This window comes from Pezoporus flaviventris, unplaced genomic scaffold, assembly GCF_033815535.1.
Source record: "Pezoporus flaviventris isolate CSIRO_AGI_PZ_B2104156 unplaced genomic scaffold, CSIRO_AGI_Pfla_v1 ptg000143l, whole genome shotgun sequence".
In the NCBI taxonomy this organism is placed as follows: Eukaryota; Metazoa; Chordata; class Aves; order Psittaciformes; family Psittacidae; genus Pezoporus; species Pezoporus flaviventris.
The window spans coordinates 2,474,081-2,494,215 of record NW_026892691.1 but is presented as its reverse complement, the minus strand read 5'-3'; positions in this window follow the sequence as shown (position 1 = coordinate 2,494,215).

The following is a 20,135-nucleotide window of genomic DNA, read 5'->3' as shown; positions in this document are numbered from 1 at the left end:
CCGCCCCGGTCCGGCGGTGGGGCCGCCTCTCCGAGGAGAGCGGGGGGAGAGGCGCTGGGGCCCCGCCGTCAGCCTCCACTGCTCCGTACGCCCGTGACCAGGGTGACCGTGTCCTTCCCGCACAGACGTGCGAGCTGCCCTCCCGACGTGGGTGGGAAAGGCAAGCGGTAAAGGTGTCCGCTCGCAGATCCAAAATGGCACCTGCACGGGGTGCGTGGTGCCAAAGCCTGCCCGCGGAACTTGAGCGGAACACGGGGCAGCAGGTGCGGGCTCTGCAAAGCAGTGCAGTAGCTGCTCTGCTGCGGGTTAGCTAGTTAGAATATGTACTTACGCTGTAACCTGAGGGACATCGCGAGGTCATTACAGAGAGCAGATACCAGTGTAGTTTCTAAGGGAAAACTACAAAGCTGCTACATATGTATGACCAGATTTGCTGCCGAGAAACGAAATTAAGCTGTTTTGGGGGTTCAGCTCATTACCTCATGCAGATCAATGAGTTTACTCAATTCAAGCCCTCAAAAAAACTAGGGGTAGCAGAATGCATCCTTGTAAAAATATAACTCTCAGCAGAATGTTTCACACCTTTTTCTTTTGTGTGTGTGTTTTTAAACCCCACAATCCTTTCTTCCCTGTGTTTTCTTTAAAAAGCCTATCTTTATACATATCACTGCTGACGAGCTAGGTTGGGATGTGTCAGTTTATGTTGTGTCAGTTGCCTGTGGTTATGCAATGTGCCATGACATGACTAACGCAGCCCAACATGAGTCACCTGTCGTGACAGCTTTATGCTCCTGAAAGAAAGTGTTTGCCCTCCCTTCAGAACAATTTTTTTTTCCCCCTTCTTCTCAAAGATGTGGTTTTATCCAAGTTATTGTTTGTTATATGAAGTTTTTACAAGGAAACGGTGAGTGCATGCATTCAGCATCAACCTGTGTGATGAAGTAGTTACTGAAACGTGTAAAAGCATGGGGTGCTCCCACTGCTTACAGTGCAGGGAGGTGATTATAGATCTGCTGCTACAGTGCAGCATTCTACCTGAAGAAAACATTACTAGCAGAACAGAGATCCCATGTGGTGGGAATCTAAAAGAGAATGGCTTTAATCAGGGCTCATTTGTACCAGGAAATTGTGCATAAATCACATTGTTGTGATTTTGGTGTTAAACCTGTAATGGCATAAATGCTCAATAGATACATATGTAAGCTGTGAACACAGTGTAGATATAAATGCATATTTTTGCCCATTTCAGGAGAGACATTGAGATATTCTCAGCCTTTGCTTTCTCATCATAAGCAACCATTTGCAGTGTTTGAAGAAACACCTGAAGACTGGGGCTGTTCAGCCTGGAGAAGAGAAGGCTGCATGGAGACCTCATAGCAGCCTTCCAGTATCTGAAAAGGGCCTATAGGGATGCTTGGGAGGGACTCTTCATTAGGGACTGTAGTGATAGGACAAGGGGTAACGGGTTAAAACTTAAACAGGGGAAGTTTAGACTGGATATGAGGAGAAAATTCTTTCCTGTTAGGGTGGTGAGGCACTGGAATAGGTTGCCCAGGAAGGTTGTGAATGCTCCATCCCTGGCAGTGTTCAAGACCAGGTTGGACGAGGCCTTAGGTGATATGATTTAGTGTGAGGTGTCCTTGCCCATAGCAGGGGGTTTGGAACTAATCTTAAGGTCCTTTCCAACCCTAACTATTCTATGATTCTATGATTCTATTTGGTATTTCTCAAAGGCAGGTGACTTGCATTTACAAGTTAACTTGTGACACATTCTCTTGTTTCCTTTGGCATTGTTTTGGTTCACTGATGTTTTTTTACTGTGAAATCAGGAAGTGGTTGTCAGGTTTTTCATGACCATTGTGTCTTTCCCCCTCAGATAAAACCAGGTGTCATTTGCATAAATGAATGAAATTTTCACCTTGAAATACGCTATCTTCGCAGCTTCCTTAAGAGGTTGAACAATTGGTTGGTATAATCAAGGAAACAGCTTAAGTCATTGTATTCTTCCTGGGTTATGCAGGAAAAAAAGCAGAGTTCAAATCCACTAGGCTTATTTAGATGCCAAAGGATAACTGCATAACTGTAGAAACTCATGTCCTTCCTATTAATAGCCTGCAAAAACACAAGTAGGTTCCAACATAGACCTACTGACATAAGTCCAGTTATCTTCCAACAGATGATGCATCAGCATCAATGTTATTGACTATAAAGACTGTATTTTTGCAGGTTTTTATCATGTACTTATTAATTTTGCCAATCATAGCAATCCTATTCTTTTGTAACATCTTTTAGTTGAATGCCATGTTTACTGTCTGGTATCAGTGACCCATTAGACTTCTTATTTCATTACCCAAGAGTGCATCTGAGCAGTAATACAGTATTGCTTTCTAAGTGATTTTGTATCTTTCCACCTCTCCCCCCCTTTTTTTTTTTAATTTTAAAACTTTAGTGAGCATACGAAATTATTTCAGAGATTTAAAAGACAGAGAATGGAGGAATAAGCATTAAAGCAAATTTGATTATTGTTAAGTCTGTATTGTAGTAGAGTTTAGACCTTGTGAATTTTGTATTATGGTAGCACTGTTCTCAGTTTTCTTGGGGCTGGATAGTGACCATAAAGAAGGTTATAAGTACAACTAGAAATCTGTCTTGTACATGGCATAATGTCAAGTGTGCTGAATTTGCAGAAGAGCTTTCCTGCACATTCATGTTGAACACAGTAATGCACTGTCCCATGCTATGTTAAATATCCCATGAAAAAGTGAGGCAATACAGCATGACAGGTTTTTAACCATCTGACACAACAGCATCTCTAGATTTACTGTAAATGAAAAGACACAAAGGGAAAAAGCCCAGCCCTGAACTAACCTGTTTATGTACATGCAACAGTTCTCTCTTTATACACGTAAGGTGTGTATTCTAGTGCACTCTTCTCATCTTCTCTTACTAGCTGTGCTTTCTGTCTGGCACAAGCAGCAGCACAGCACTGCAGTGCTGCACAGCAGTGGACAGTGCACTGAATACAGCTTTCAGCAACAGACTTGATAGCAATAGAGTTTTCAGTTCCCATTCTGTTATATATCCTATTCTACCTGCGATATATTTTAGTGTTGGTCAAGTCCAGTCACTGCCTTTTGCATAATATGGGCAGAATATTGACACAAGCTCGTTCATTGTTTAGGTGATATGAAGCTCATAAAGCTTAGGTTTTCCACCTATTTTACATGGCTTTTAGGTTCTATGCTGGCCCTTGAAAGAACACTACTTATGAGTAAATGTATTCACACCTTTTTTTTTATTTTCCCCCATTTTGTGTTGTTCTGCCATTCTCAGCTCTAGCTGCAGAAATAAACATACCTACCTAGTCTTTTGTGTACAGCACACAAACTTTTCCAGCTTTACTATTTTTGTATGGTTAATAATGAAGCTATAATTTACAAAAATAGAAGTGTCCCAGTTCCTATTTTTTTCTCTGTAACCACTAAGACCCAAGCTCTCAACAGTGGGAGTGAGATTTCACCCTGAAATATAAAAGTCAGCTGCTCATGTAAAATATTTACTGATCCTTTTTGTAGCCTTTTCCCCGACTCCAGCACACACTTGCTTCAAGAGAAGAGTGATGCCATTACTTCACACCAGTGACTAGCTGTGAAGAGTAGCCAGCTTAGGCGGTGCAATGTGTACTTTGACAAATATGTTCCTAAACCTGTACTAACAGACCAGTAAGATCTTCACAGGTTTTTTTAACAGGTTTTTTAACTGTTGGTAATGTCTTGGCATTTGTTCCATTCCATTCTGGTCGCAGTTAGCTAATTTAATCTCTGTTCAATTTGCTGGTTACAGTTGCTGCATTTTCACTTCAGGTTGTGTTCCCCAACCCCTCAAGATGCTAATGCGTTGTGCCTGACAGTCTTCTGTCCATTAAAGGGGTACAAAAGGCTAAAATTTTTGTTTTAGAAATAGGCTTCATTGTAATTATTTAGCACTTTTATTGCCTTCAGATTTCTGTAACATTTTCTACATTAAGATATACTTAAGAAATGTTTGGAATGGCAGCCAGGTGCCTGTTGAGGTATGCTTCATAACAGCACATTGTACAGGTGCTCTGGGAATGTATTTTAGTCCATGTGTTACTTTTGATCTGTATAGTCTGAAATTCTTACCTAAAAATCCACTCCTGTTTCCCGTGGAAAAAACAAAATAGTAACAAGAGGAAGGGTCTGAGCTCTGACTATTAAAAAGCAGCAGCTGTGTTGCTGTTACTAAATGTGCACAGTATGGTAATACCTCATGGAGATGAAGCATGTTGATAGGATGTTTACTTTGAGGAAATTCCGATGGCAGAACTTGTGAACTTTTGCCCATTTTTTATTCTGCAGCATTTAATCAGTTAGTGATAACTGAATGTACTGTGTCCTTAAATCTTTGGGAGGGCTTGAGTCTCAGAATTGTAATCTTGCTGCATGAACTTTTTCCACATGATTAAAAGAAACAGCTTCATTGCTGGCAAGAAGTCTCATCTCCTCTGAGGAATTATTGTGGTAGGGTAACAATCATAGACTATAAATTTTATAATTACTGAAAATTGTATAATGTTAGCAAACAAAATCTTCAAGTGTTGTGTTTTATTCTCAAATGCTGAAATCTGGAGCAGCAAGTACAAAGAATGAAGGACTGAGACTGTTTGTAAAACAGCTTTATTCCAGTACAGATGAGTCTTATGTATTTTGTATTATTTTTAGTAAGACAAACCTACAGTTTTTCTGTTTTCATCTTAGCAAATTTAACCAGTACTTACTATCTGGTACCTTTGGTTGTACTTAATTTAAATTTATGTATATTCAACAGAACAGAATCAGCTTAACTGATCTGAAGTAATTATAGAGGGCAATATAGTAGGTAGTCATGTGACATTCCTCTAGAGGATTGGTGAAACTGTCCAATGGTAATACATATGTTATGCAGGGAGTTCTTTCATACACCAGCAATATTTCATAACGAACTACTCCATTGCTAACTCTCATGTATAATATTACAACATGGTAAGTATGACCTGGTCATTTGCTTAAAAACTCAAGTGCGTTCCTTGCATTTGTTTGTGAGTTGTGCCTTTCATAAGCTACCAGCGTGGATTTAGAATCATAGAATCATAGAATCATTATGGTTGGAAAGGACCTTAAGATCATCTAGTTCCAACCCCCCTGCCGTGGGCAGGGACACCTTACGCTAAATCATATCACCCAAGGCCTCATCCAACCTGGTCTTGAACACTGCCAGGGATGGAGCATTCACAACCTTCCTGGGCAACCTATTCCAGTGCCTCACCACCCTAACAGGAAAGAATTTCCTCCTCATATCCAGTCTAAACTTCCCCTGTTTAAGTTTTAACCCGTTACCCCTTGTCCTATCACTACAGTCTCTAATGAAGAGTCCCTCCCAAGCATCCCTATAGGCCCTTTTCAGATACTGGAAGGCTGCTATGAGGTCTCCACGCAGCCTTCTCTTCTCCAGGCTGAACTTAAACCTGGGTGTTTGATCTAACAAATTCTGGAAATCTCCAGCACTTTTGAGTCTACAGGCATGGATGGACCCATGAAAACTCCACTGTCAGAAAATTGCTTCTCACATATAGAATCATAGAATCATAGAATAATTAGAGTTAGAAAGGACCTTAAGATCATCAAGTTCCAAGCCCCCTGCCGTAGGCAGGGACACCTCCCACTAAACCATGTCCACCCTGCCAGGGATGGAGCATTCACAGCTTCCTTAGGCAACCCATTCCAGTGCCTCACCACCCTCACAGTAAAGAACTTCCTTCTTATATCCAATCTAAACTTCCCCTGCTTAAGTTTTAACCCTTTACCCCTTGTCCTGTCACTACAGTCCCTAATGAAGAGTCCCTCTCCAGCATCCCTATAGGCCCCTTTCAGATACTGGAAGGCTGCTAGGAGGTCTCTTCTCCAGGCTGAACAGCCCCAACTTCCTCAGCCTGTCTTCATACGGGAGGCGCTCCAGTCCCCTGATCATCCTCGTGGCCCTCCTCTGGACTTGTTCCAACAGTTCCATGTCCTTTTTATGTTGAGGACACCAGAACTGTGCACAATACTCCAGGTGAGGTCTCACAAGAGCAGAGTAGAGGGGCAGAATCACCTCCTTTGACCTGCTGGTCACGCTCCTTTTGATGCAGCCCAGGATACGGTTGGCTTTCTGGGCTGCAAGCGCACACTGCCAGCTCATGTTCATTTTCTCATCAACCAACACCCCCAAGTCCTTCTCCGCAGGGCTGCTCTGAATCTCTTCTCTGCCCAACCTGTAGCTGTGCCTGGGATTGCACAGATTTACATCTTTTGATTACTGTCCTCTGAGTTATCAGGGGATGTGTAGGTCTGTGTGGGTACTGTTAATTGTAGAAAAATCCGTGAAATACTTACAGGACCTAAATCAGGAATTGATAAATACTGAGGTCTTCCCTCAGCTGTATGCATAGGCTTTGGGTTTGCATGGAAATGTAGTCCACAGTTGCAGGAATCACCCTGAGTTCTGGCCACTACCAGAAACAGGACACTGGGCTAGATGGAACTTTGTTTTTTCCAAAATAATTTTACTTTTTTTTTGAAATAAGGTAGAACACAAAAAAACATATCCCAGAGCACTGTTAGTATGTTTGAGCAATACTGCTTGAAAGATCAAGCCATAAACTATTTTTTTTTCATGCAAAATGCAGTCAATTTAATATGAAATTGTATTCAAAAGACGGTTAACTGGGGTCTTATGGTCTGAGACAGACACACTCTGGAGAAGGAGGTTGGATAGAAATCATGTATCTTCACATCTGCCTTTCAAATTGGAAATGGGTTCCCCTTCCATAGAAGCTGGCTGTGAAGGGAGAACACCCATGGGTACACACTCATTGCTGGGAGCAGGAGAGCATTCTGTGGGCTTCACAGAGTAGCCAGAGGCAGGCTCTGATCCTGGGAAAACTTAGCTCTTCACTTTCACCCCTGTACTTTGAGCACAGAGAAATGACACATTGATGCTGCCTTTTATACCTTAGTCAAAAGTTTAAGACAATTGTTCTTGTGCAGCAAAACCTGGTATTTCAAAGTTGTGGCTAGAAATCCTATTAACTGACTTGGAATCCTATCAGGAGGTTGCATCATGTATTCAAGGTGTCATGATCTGTCACACAAGAGATGTCTCTGAGGGCATCATTGAGTTAAAGGGGCTTTAAAGTACGTAACTTCACCTGGTGAGCAGTCAGGCAGTCTAGAATATTTCTGGCACATGTTGTGCCATAGTATGAAGAGAGCAGCCAATAGAATGGGTGGAACAAATTGTGACTGCAGTGCAGATGGAGAAGATTGCCTTTTCCCTTGATTTATTTTCTAAAGGTAATCTGGGAACATAATCTTAACCATAGAATGCTTCTGTTACCAGTCAGAACACTTGCACACTTTGACTTCAGAATGATGCATGGGCAACAAGATAGCTTTTTAGATTAAAAGTGTGAGAGGAGACTATGGACATAAAATTTGTCTGCAGGCATAATGGACCTCTCAGGTTCCCAGGCCTTTTAAATTGGTTCTTGTCTAGAGTCCTTCACTACATAAACAGCTCAACAAAAAAAAAAAAAAAAAAAGCAAAAAAAAAAAAAAAAAGCAAAGCCAAAAAAAAAAAAAAAAAAAAAAAAAAGCTTTTCTTGATAGCTGGACCGTGATAGCCTAAATCCCAGACCATGTATAGGCTGAATGTATCTTCAGTCTTCTGTTTGAAGTAACTGTACACTGGTGGTTTTGCATGCTCTTCACTTTCACTGGTATCATTCATATTATGTGAAGAGGGGAAAAGGGGCTATGAGGCAAAGAGTAAAAACACTTTAAAAAGATAATCTGAAAATGTTTGCCAAAAATCAGTGGGAAGGAGTGAGAAGAGTTGCCATGACAACATCCAGCATTGTGCCTCTGAAGAACTGCTTTTGATACACTTGAGGTTTCTGCAGTGATTATGGTGTAGTTTCATTCTTCTTAGTTTAACTTGTGACTTTGTAGATGCAGCATCACAGAGGGATACTTTTTTTGTATAGAAATCCTTTTGCTTCTACAGCTGTGACAAATACAGGTTTTTAATAAATGTAGACTAAATTCTCCAAAACCTTACGTGAACATGCAGAATTGGTTCTTTGACAGTAATAGAGCTACTTTCTGCCACTTTCTTTTTGTAAAAGTTCCAGAAGTGAATGACAGTCTTATGTGATCTTAAAGGAGACAATATTTAGGTGGAAAATGTTTGGGTTTGTTTAGAAGTTAATCCCTTCAGTGTGGAGAGTGTAAAGTGGGACAAAAGGGGGACATCTGAGACTGGCAATGATCAGGAGGTAAGGAGGGTAATGAAACTGGTGAGAACAGAGATCAGAAAACAGGTCACACAAGTTTTCAGGACAAAGTACTGGATGTTTGATCCTTGCAAACATACGAAGGTGCAGTTGAAGGCATTTGGTGAAGTCTGAGCAAAAATTTCTGATGGAACTTCTCTCAGACTACATATTTTTATCAGTAGTTTCTTTGTTGAATTTATTGAATTCCCTCCCCTTTGCAACTATATATCTTTGAAAGTCAAATATCTTTGACCATGTCAAAACAGAATAAAAAGAAAAAAAAAGAAAAAAGCCTTTGTTGCTGAGTTTAAGTAAGATAAACCTTTGTTGGTTCAAAATCTCAAACACAACTTTGTGCTTATGTTAAATGAGAGTGCTTTTTTTCCCTGCTTTTTAATTTTATCAGCAAGTATTAAAAAAAATTAAAATCTGGAATACTCTGAATTTCTTTTTAGAGTCCTAGTTTGGCATATTAACTATAAGAATTATTATTCATACAACCCTGATCAGAAACCTTGCTTTGATTGCAAGTTACCTCTAGGTTGTTAAAGGCAGGATTAAGCCTGCAGGACAGGTGGCAGCAGTTTACTTACACAAACTGGAACTTCGGCCTGCACTATCTGAAACTCCAGTCTGCATTGCAGATGTATTCTGCTGCTATGGACTGTTAGGCTAATAGAGCTGGTGACTGTCATTATAAAATCATTAGCAGTTAATTTTGCCCCTGATATTTTCCAATAGTTTTATGCATAGGAATCGTTTGAGTGTAGCTGAACTCGGTCTCAGTTATGATTGCCTTACTTTATATCAGATCCATGTTAAACAATGAACACTAGGGCTGGATGCTTGGGTCAGAAATTGGCAATTTTCTATTTTTTTATTTGAATTATTTGGCTTATTCACAACTCTTATTTCAGTACAAATCCAGTTACATATATATCAGTTTGATTTCCTTTTAGTTAGAGAATTGCATCTCATCTGCAATGCAGTACAGTCATTTTGCTGGCCCCAGATATATGAAAGTGAATGTATATTAGCTGTGTTTTCAACCTAATTACTCCTGTTGGCTGTCATTAACTGGATTCCTTACTGAGCTTTACATTGAGATGTTCAACACCATATGGTATTTACTTTAGTAAATGAAGGATCAATGTGTGTAATGGACTAACGAATGTGATGGATGAATGTGTAACTCTTCTGTCTTCTCTCTCTCATCATCTCTAGAGACCATAATATTTTTCTTTTTGTTCAAGCAGCTGAAGCTTGATGATACAGATTCTACTGTTTTAAACAAATTATTGAGCTATATTCTTAGTTAAGTCCCTGAAAAAGGCACAAAATTCTTCTTCCTTGACAGGATAGAAGCAAACAAGGTGATGGTTTCCTTGGTGTACGTATCAGCCCAATGAGTGCTGTGCTCAAGAAGTCTGTGCTTACTCACTGAGTCCCACTTCCAGTTCATGTTTTTGAAAGTAACATGTTGGTATAAATGTGATTGTATGCCTGAAATTTACTGCCTTTGCTATTTGGAAACTTAAGAATATTATTTTATGGAACCAGGTAGCTTTTGCTTTTCTTTCAGGTAAGCCTTCATATTTATTCCTTCCTGTTGAAATTGTATCATTTGATGTGCTTTTCCAGCATAAAGGCCTAATAAGTTTGCCTGGTTTTATCTTTCTGTTTTGCAGGTGTTTTTAAGAAATGCAGTAGATGTTTCTCAGCTTCTGGGAGGACTGTCAGCTGAACAAATTGTATTTGTTAAATAAGCCCCTAAGAAAGGATACAGGAGATAAATTTACTGTGAGAGACAATAGTGTATTTGTAAAATACTACTGGCTTCTCTTTCAATCTAGTATAATCCCATGCAAGATTTAATAGTATATAAATGGTTATTATTCGTATTAATGGCCTGTGCTTATCCTCTCATCATAATAGTAATGTAATACAAATGAAGTCTATTAGAACATTAACCATAAGTGACCACAAAAATATAAACCGACTATTGTGTTCTTTAGCCTTAAATAGCAATATCTGTGAAGATATTAAGGCAGCTTTCATTTAATTAAATGAAATAGTCTGCATCATTTAGGAAACTGTGCATGTTGCTTTCACAAGCAGTAAGGATGATGATAATAGCAGAATTACGACAATACTGGAAAAATTAATACTATTAAAATTTCTAATGACACAATGTCTGTGCAGCAGACTGTCACAGGAGCTAAGGATGGTAACAGCCAACCTTACCTTTTGCTCAGATAAATGAACAATGCTTCTTCTCTATCAGGAACAGGTAACACCACATATACTTAGACTCCCACTTTTTCTTCCCATTCCCTTTAGGCAGATTGTATATGTGATAGTTTTCCTAGAGAGAGGAACAGAGGGAAGAGAACCCAAATATTGCTAGCCACGTCTTCTGATGGAGATTTCAGCTACTTAAGTGAAAGATGCAATGTAAGAAGCTGTACAGAAATAAGTGGAATGGAGAATAATGAAAGCTGTACTAAGGACTTTTTACAATAAACAATCTACTTAAGCAATCGTTTTACAGCTGCTGTACTGTTTAGATACAAACACACTTGACCTAAAGACATTCTCAATTAGGTACTACTCTTGAGAGCTTCTATGATCCTATTCTATGATTCTACTGTGAATCAGTTTTAGTATTTTATATTAAAACCATTGTACTTAAAAGATTTACAGCATAGAATATGAATCCATCAGTGCTGGATATCAGGTGTTAATGCTTACCAGTGCATAGCTTGAACTATATCACAAGTTTAAGGAGATCAAGTTAGCTGTTAAAAACAAAATGTAAATGGCTTTTGAGGTGTGGAAATGCTTAAGATTTTTTCTCAGCCTTTGAGCAGAAAGAGCTTTTTCCTCTTGCACTGACTTGGGGCTAACACATATACTAATTCCACTCAGGAATCTTTCCTTATGGTGATCGGCAAAGTATCAATCAATATTCATTCATAGAGCCATCAAGCCATCACATTTTTCTTTATCCATTTATTCTCTTCTTACAGTATTAAAAATATGTATTTTTCTTTGAAAACATGGGAGCAGCAAGTATCATGAACACATTTATGAATGCATATTTTGCTATGTGAATATGTATATATATGTATATATTCACACTGGAGATGTTTAAATTTTTCTTTGTCAACTTAGGAGTCAAGCAGTCGGGAAAGAAAATACCATGTAATACATGTTCTTAGCATTATTATTTTGGGCTTTGCAGTCTCTGTCCTTGGAAATTTTTAGGACCTTAGTGGATCAAGCCCTGAATAACCTGGTCTGATCTCAGACCTTACCCTGCTTTTAGCAGGAGGTTGTACTCTTGTGGTCCCCTCCAAAATTGTCCTGTGTTTCAATGTTTATGCCAGTAATAAACTATGCAGAGAGACTAGTTATGTCAGTTTTAATCAAACCAGTTGAAATGGTCTATGAATGTATATGAACAAATTGGGTGTTCAGTGAGCAAAAACATACTCGTGAGCTACAGAATATATAAAATAGATGCAGGGAATCTCAGTTGGGAGAATAATTCACACATTCAGTTTCTTATTTTTAGCCTAAACAACAGAGCTTATATATACTACTTTCCACATATTTTCCCACCATTATGGTAGCGTTCAGCTTCCTTTTAGTCTAATCCACTGCTTAACAGCAGCAGAGAATAATTTGGGAGCTGAAAGAAAGAGTTCGCATCATATGCTATTGGTGCCAGGAATCTGCTTGCCATGAGATGCAGAAAAAAACCCAGTAGTTTTCTGAAGGAAGATAATAGGAAAATAATCCGTAGTTCCACTGAGGTTTTTGACTGTTTAAAATATTCAGTGACTTAGGACATACCTTTGCGTTCTTGGTATTCAGCAAAGCCGTATGAATAAGAAGGGTGTTAATGGACCACATTTTAGGAATAAAAACCATGATCAGAAGTTATTAGGTTGGGTGTAAATAATGAAATAAGTCTAGCATGCTCTTTTGATGAACACAGTCTTGTTTACCTTATGGTTCTTCTTGAAACAGTCTTATACTCTGATTCTTCTGAATCGGTACATTATGTGATGTTTTAAGGACTTAATATGCAGACTGTATAAACTGGATTGACCTTGCATTGAATTCCTCAGGCTAAAAAGTACAGGCTTTATAAGCTATGTCTCCTTCTCTTTCCACCCCCATGATAATTTTCAGAGTTTCAATTTACTCCAACCCACTGCTGGAGACACAGTACACTTGCTATTATATAAGACACTTCAATTTGATGTGATTTTTCTGTTACATTTTATCATATTAACTTTCACTGCTTTCCGATGATCTTTTGTTGAAAGTAGCGGGAGAACAAGCTAGCGGAGGGATGGGGTCACTATGTGCTCTTACAGTTGCATTAGCAGCAGATGACACAGAGCTTTGCAGCATAGCATTTCCTGGAAGAATTCAGTGGGTCAGTCAATTCTCATAAATAAAATTATCTACATGTGCAGTTAAGTGGCGACACTGATGTTAACTTTTAAGAAGGGGGTGGGAGGGCTGTGAAAATATGGACTTAAACTTTATATTAAGAATTATATAGATGTCTAAGGCTTTTGAGAAGCAAGTGAATAGTGGCTGTTGGTGTAAATGTAGCTAAGTGTGATTTGTGAATGTGTATCCTTTTAAGTCTCAAAATACTGTTTTTGTTACAAAGCAAAGATTCAAGAACCAGCTAAGATCATGAGTACAGACTTTCTATTAGAATTATAAATTTTAATTTAATAATGTGTAAGGCATTTTGTATTTCTGTAGCTAATACACACTAAAATGCTGTGTCAAAATGCTGTTCTTACTCCCTGTAGCATTGATGTCCAGACCTTCTGTCCATGCAATTATCAATGCATATGCTACTGACAGTGATCCTGGGCATGACACTTTTGCAGCTGCCAGTGTAGAAGTATATAGTAGAGCAAATATACTCTATGTCTTAAAGATCCTCCTTCTCCATGGTGTGCATGATGTACAAAACAGAACACAAAAATGAAGTAGAATCCTGACATTTGCCACAGGGGCCCCCTAAACCCAGTGGCTTTTAGCCATCCTGGAATAGGATCTCTTCAGTTTTACCCTGTGGTTCTCCCACCAGTCCTAATAGCACTGCTGAGGCAGCAGCCACCCTATAATTAACTGCATAGTCTGCAGTTGTGCTTTCTGTCCCTACTGAGAAAAAGCAAAATCACAGAGCATGCAAGAAGAGTTAATGGTGCTTCACATAGGATTAACCTTACTTGTTTAAAAAATGAAAATATCTTTGAATGATGTTATAAAAAGGGGTGGTGGTGGGAATAGCAGTCAAGGAAAATAGTATTGTCTTCCTTTTTTTCTTGAGATGGGATGTGCTCATCTCCTTTATTAAGAGTCTCTTATAGATGAGATTGCTTGAAAAAAGTGAGTTAATTATGGCAGTAGTGCTTTTGTAACTCTTTTCCTATTCATCTACCTATCTACATCTTTGCTATTTTTCATTCGGTGGAGAGCAAGATAAGGTCTGCAGCTCTTGGGGCAGCTTGTAGCTTCTGTGACTTCTCAGGACCTGTGATGTCAGCAGGTCTGTTGGATAAGGTGAAAGCACAGTTTTATGAGCAAAAGCAGAAGCAAGGCCATAGTGGTAGACCTGGTTAGAGCTCAGGAGGCTCCTGCATTCCTATTTCCATCTGATCTCCAAATTCAAGTATGGCCTCTTGCAGAAGCAGTTTTGATGCCCATAATCTCTGGAGAGATAAACTGCTTTAACAAACACAACCATCTAAGAAAGGCTTAACTTTTGTTACAAACACAAAATCTGAATGAAATATGTTCCAATAAATGTTGGAAAAGCTTGAGGTTAGTCAACAACCAAAAAAAAGTGATAAACTTTCTCTAAAACCAGATTAGAATAACCTATTTATTTCATAAATAAAGAATCCCTATTCTAATGCTTTAGACTTCATGGGTAAAGCAGTTCAGCCCAGGCTTATATGAATTCACAGCTATAATTTCTTGTATGTTTCTTATGCACAGTCATATTTTATGGAACTAATATTTTCTTGGTTTTATCCTCCTTGGCATGATATTGGATTTTTTCTAAAGTGGGAAAGCCGTTTTGGTGGAGTGCTTAACAAATGCATTTAAAATCATTGGAGACTTTCATAGTAAAAGCCCATGCTGCCTCAGATGTGTGACCATATCTGGCCAATGCTAGGTATTTACAGAAGTACATAAAAACTTGAAGTAGCTGTGTGTTAATTAGCATAGCTGAAGAAAAGCATTTGCATACACAGTCTTAAACGTAAAGGAAGGGGGGAAATCAATGGCTTATAGGTTTTGCTCATGTCAAAATTACTCAGATGCTATGAAAATTAGAAACATGACAAATTTTAAAGTTAGATGTAGGGAGAGTATTACCTTGCTTTCGTGTCCTTGGCATAATGATTTTTAGGATTGGTTTTACTGTGAAATAAAAGGCTGCTGCCATGACATAAAAGTGTCAGGGTATGAGTTGAGGCACATGGAAAGTGATTCTGTAGCTTTTGTATTTCATGCTATTTGTGCTTTTAGATGTCCCATTGATACTGTGTGACCACATGAAAAAACCCTGTTCCTATCTTATAGATGACTGTCTTGGCATTTGTTTCTAGGTTTTTAATACCATTTTACAAGTGTGAGTGGCTGATAGATGGAAGAAAAAACAGGCGAGCCCAGAAGTTTCAGTCTTTATCACATGAGCTTTGACATAGTTGTCTGCGTCAGCCTGAGAGCACATGAAGATTTTCTCCATGTGTTGCTTCTCACACAGCCCCTCCTGACCTCCTTAGCATCATACTGGTCTAATTTGGGCCATGACATATAATACAGGAGATGGAAACAGACAGTTTTGTCATTCCTTGTTGTAACTCTAGTTTTTCATCCTTGCCTCTCTTGCCTCATGTGCTGTTTACCTTTAGGTCCATTCTGTGCTTGCAGCCTAGCTACACATTTCTACTGACATACCTAAAAGTTTCAAATCAATTGACCTGAAGCTAGTGGCCTGAAAAGAAAAATTTTTCATATGTTTTTGGAAAGAAAAATAGATGAGCTTTATTCTGTGCCCACATACCACTTGCTGGTGGAGAGCCCTTGAGAGTTCAAGTACTGATACTAATCAAACCATCATGGGTTGGACATATTCCTTTCCGTTGCGAGAGCTGGCTCTGTAATACAGATCGCCGCCAGCTGTAATAACCAGTATGTTCTGTTCTTGTATGGTTTTTTCTTCAGCTCTCAGATTCAAATTACAATTTTCTTGCTGTAGTGAAATAGGCAAGTGCTCTTTTCCACCTGTGTTCCTTTCTTTTCCTAACCTACAGTGCCTTGATTTTGTTGTGCAATACTGAGACACTGGCCACCTATCCCCCAACATAAATCACTGTCTGCATTTTCGGATGGCTTTTAGGGAGAAGAATGCCATCCACAAAAAGTGAATTGGTTAAAAACTGCCTCTATAGGATACCCTGAAAAATCCTTAGTGATCTGCCTTGCAGATCCGGGAGCAGACATGAAGAAGGAAGCAAAGTCAGGCATAGCTGCATAGCATTCCACCTTCACATTTCTCACACACCACTGTATATTGGAGCATTATATTTACATAGTAAGTGGGTCGTACATATATACAAAATTCATGTGTTTGCTGACTAAATGCATTAAGTGCATTAAGTACAGTAAAATAACAATTAGAAAAATAATCATGTCTCTTTACCAGTATCTTCCAACAGTGTTTAAAGTGTTTCTTTTCCAGACTTATCAGCTTTTTGGTTTTGCTAGCAAGCAAGAGGATAATTACAGCTTGGAGGTTGCTATAAATACTTTAAATCTGGGAATTTAACTACAGATTCTTGATTAATTTGTTATTTATTTAGAAGCCTAAAGTGACAAAAGGTGCAATTTCTTTCTAGATACCTTTCTCAATTTTTTAAACATATAATGAAGCAGAGAACATTGTATAGAGAAAACAAACACCATGTTTTTCAATCTGTACCATGAAACTGTCAACATATCTCTGGTCTTTACAGACCTACAACTGCTGGCTCACTTCATTTAACTCCTTTGCTTCATGTTGCTTTGTTTTACCTCTGCTTCTGTTCCAAGTTCTTGGCTGCATTCTGTCTTTCGTGTGCTAACTTTTCTTCCTATCCATGCACACTGGTGTTATACCTCTGGCTTTTTTCAGTTTACTGCATATCAGACTCGTTTGTTTTTTTCTGTCAAGTATCATCTCATCACACAAAATATATAACTTTCTGTCCAACAGCAGTTTCTATGGCCCTCTTAATGAATCAGTCTTGATTTGTTATTTTCAAGTATTGCCATTTATTTGGGTGTGAACGACAAGTTTAGTTTCCTCAAACTTATCACCTATATCCCCTGACATATTTCTTTCCTGAGCAGCTGACAAATAAACTGATTCACCATGGAGTACTTGGTACTAGCACAAACTCTGCTGGTCCTATAATTTTAAAAAGAATTGTTCCAAGGACCTTAAAAATCACAAATCCTGTAAAATAGGGGGTGTCGTGGCTGTTTCGATTTCTCCTTCACAGGGTTGATGTGTTTTTGTTTTTCTCTTTAATCTTGTCAGAAAACAGTTATATCTAAAATTCACATAGATTAAATGAAGAACTACAGCCACTGAGATAGTTGATTACTTGAACACAGTAGTTCACTTTCTTTGCATGATCAAGGGCTTCTGAAATCACCAGTGCTTTGGTATTTGTTAGTGGGTGCTCTCTGCTCTAATAGTAACACAAGGAGGTCTTAGTCAAGGCAAGGGCCATGTGTGCTGAGCAAACATGTCTGTCTTGTATCATAGTGTAAGTTAACGAGAACATAAACTCAACATGAAAGATGTAGAAAGACTTATTCAAGGTTGCATATAGATAGCAGAGATGGGAAGAGAACCTCCTGATTTCAAGTCCTAGCCTACTGTGACTCTGTTGTGCCAAGTTATTTGACTTGTAAATATCCTTTTCAACTAACAGTTCTTTTGAATTCAAGTAGTCATACATGCAATACAGTTTAAACACTCCTTTTACTGTTAATATTGCTAACCCAGATTCACTGCTGTAAAACTTTGAGACCATTCATGTGCTGAGTTGGAATATTAAATTCTTAGTAATACTCAATGTAGTGAAATCTTTACTTGATGCTTTCATATACTACTTTCTGTAATTCCTATCAAAACTCTACAGTTTCTGATTCATCTGGTTCATCATACCTAAGTGTTAAAGCAATTAAGTTATCCTTTTTTGGGGTCATATTGTGCAGGAACCCACAGTGCAGTTGTGTTAAATCTCAAGACACTGTTAGTTCCCTTGTGACTGCTTTAAAAGCATTTATTCTGCCTGCTTACCAGTAAGAAAAGCTTTGAGATTGTATTGCTTGTATATTCAGTGGTTTAATGCAGACTTAGTTTATCACTACGTGAATTCCTTAAAACAAAAAGAAGTCTCTCACTTATGAAGTCTATGTCAGGGTATGTATGGAGTGTATGGAGAGTGGTGAGTTAGTGACATCTAAAAAAATTGGTGTTTGAAATGTTGAACATGTTTAGAGAGATACATGAACATGCATGTCTTTTTTTGCAGGCATCTTTTGTTAGCTTTATGTCTCAGCAATTCCCCATGGCAGTAAGAAGGAACTTTTTATAAGTCGGCTCCTCAAGATGTTAACGATGAGCCTGTGATCAATATTGTTGTGGGTTGAAGTGGTGTTTACTTTTTCTCCAGATCAGTAAAGCTGACAAAAAACTGATACAGCCATTTCAGATCCATTGCCATTTTTAGTGCATTAATTACAGAAGTAAAGAAATATGATGGGCTGGCAGGAGAGAATAAGCTCTTACGTAGGCAGATTCTTCTTGCATGTAAAAGCAGGGCAGTCTGCCATTTTACAAAGAAAGAGAAAAAAGAGGTCTGTTAAAACAAAACAAAACCTAAAATGAAACAATGAAAGGTTTCAGGTGCCAGTGGAACCTGCATTTCAATGGGCGGACATGGCAGTTTCTAAGAATTAGAGCTTTTATGTTAACACTTTCAAACTTGAATGTGGTCAAAGTTTTGATCGAGACTATAGTGGCTTGCAAGCTCCTCTTACATTTTGTTCACCCATAAATTTTCTTTGATATTAGAATTTGTATTCAGTATTCTGTATGAGTTAGCTAATTAAATAGGAGGTCATCCCATAACAGGAATAATCTGGTCTTTTTATTACATCAACAGTTCTACATTTTGAGGCCTAAATTGTCTCATTGAATACATGGGACTACCTCATACTGGGTGATAACCTTCCACATACCTCAAACCCATATGGAACACATTATAGAAATAGATTTAAAAATATAACTAGCAAAAATACAAGAGTATTTATCTCATTTACAGATTGCTACTTGTATAGAAAACATTGCTTATATCATGCCACAGGAAAACTAGAGCTTGCTTCAAGCCAATTTTGATATGTTTTAATCAGTAATTAGTTAATACTTCCTCAGAAAAGCCTTCTTTCATTCCCTCAGAACTCATTTTAAAAAATGTAAGGGGTTTTAGTATTCATTTGTGAAGCATCATATTTTGACACTTTCTTACTCAGGCCCTAATGTTGACTTCTATGGACTAAGCTGATCATAAGAACTTCACAGCTACTTCCATCACAAGAAGGTTCTTTGTGATTGTGCAGTGTAATACAATTTATGGTAGTCAACACAGTAAATAATATCAGAACTAAATAGTATCAAATGCAGTGTACATTTGCCTTTGTGTTACATAGTCTATGGTCAAACCATGGCCGTTGACAGTGTTGTTTTGGACACCCTCTCTGTAAAACAGTTTGAGAGTCTGAAAATGAATGGAGAGAAATATTAATTTTTGACACTTGCTTTTCAGATCTTTCTGTATTTCATGTCCTGCCTCAGTGTGTTCATGCTCCAATGTGCACTGGTCCCTCAATACCCTTAGTAAAACCATGGCTTATGCAAATCAAGAGGTAGTTCCCATGGCTTTAATAGGATCATGGATTAATTTTGCTTAGAGGAGTTTCCATAATCACACTATGAAGCAGGAGAAGCAAAGCTCTGCAAGCCCCTAGTGACTTCAGTTCTTGTGACTTTTTTCCTGCCTTTCTTTACTTTTTATTTCTGTACTTTTGGAAAGGGAAATCTAGCATGTGATTTTACACAATTTACATAGCATGAGCTTCCCTTAAGCTTTCATCTTTTAGCATGATATAGGTTTCTGCACTCACACATAATATTATATACCATTATTCTCTTGCTTCTGCCATCTTTTTTTAAAGAAATAGAATGTCAGGCATGTGTTCTTTTGGGAACTTCAGCACAGTGTGTCATTTTAATGAGCAATATTAACAGATAAAGTAAATTTTTAGGTCTCTGAGGAACTCTTTTCTGAATTTCCCCTTTAAGCAGTTACTTCTCTTGTCTCGTATGTGAATGTTCATTGGGAAAGGGCCTAAGTGTGATTTGTTCTGTTTGCTTGCCATTTGAGTGTATCAGGCACAGTAATTAGGGCTTCAAATTGCTATGGACATGCACAAAGGCAGCATAACTGGTAAAGGGGTTATGCTATCAGAATATAAACACTACCTTAAGATGTGACATTGCCCCATATTTTATCTCCTTTTTCCACACCCACAAATATGTCTTTTCTACACTTGAAATACCTGTTATAGGCCATAAACCACATAGGGTTCCTTATGA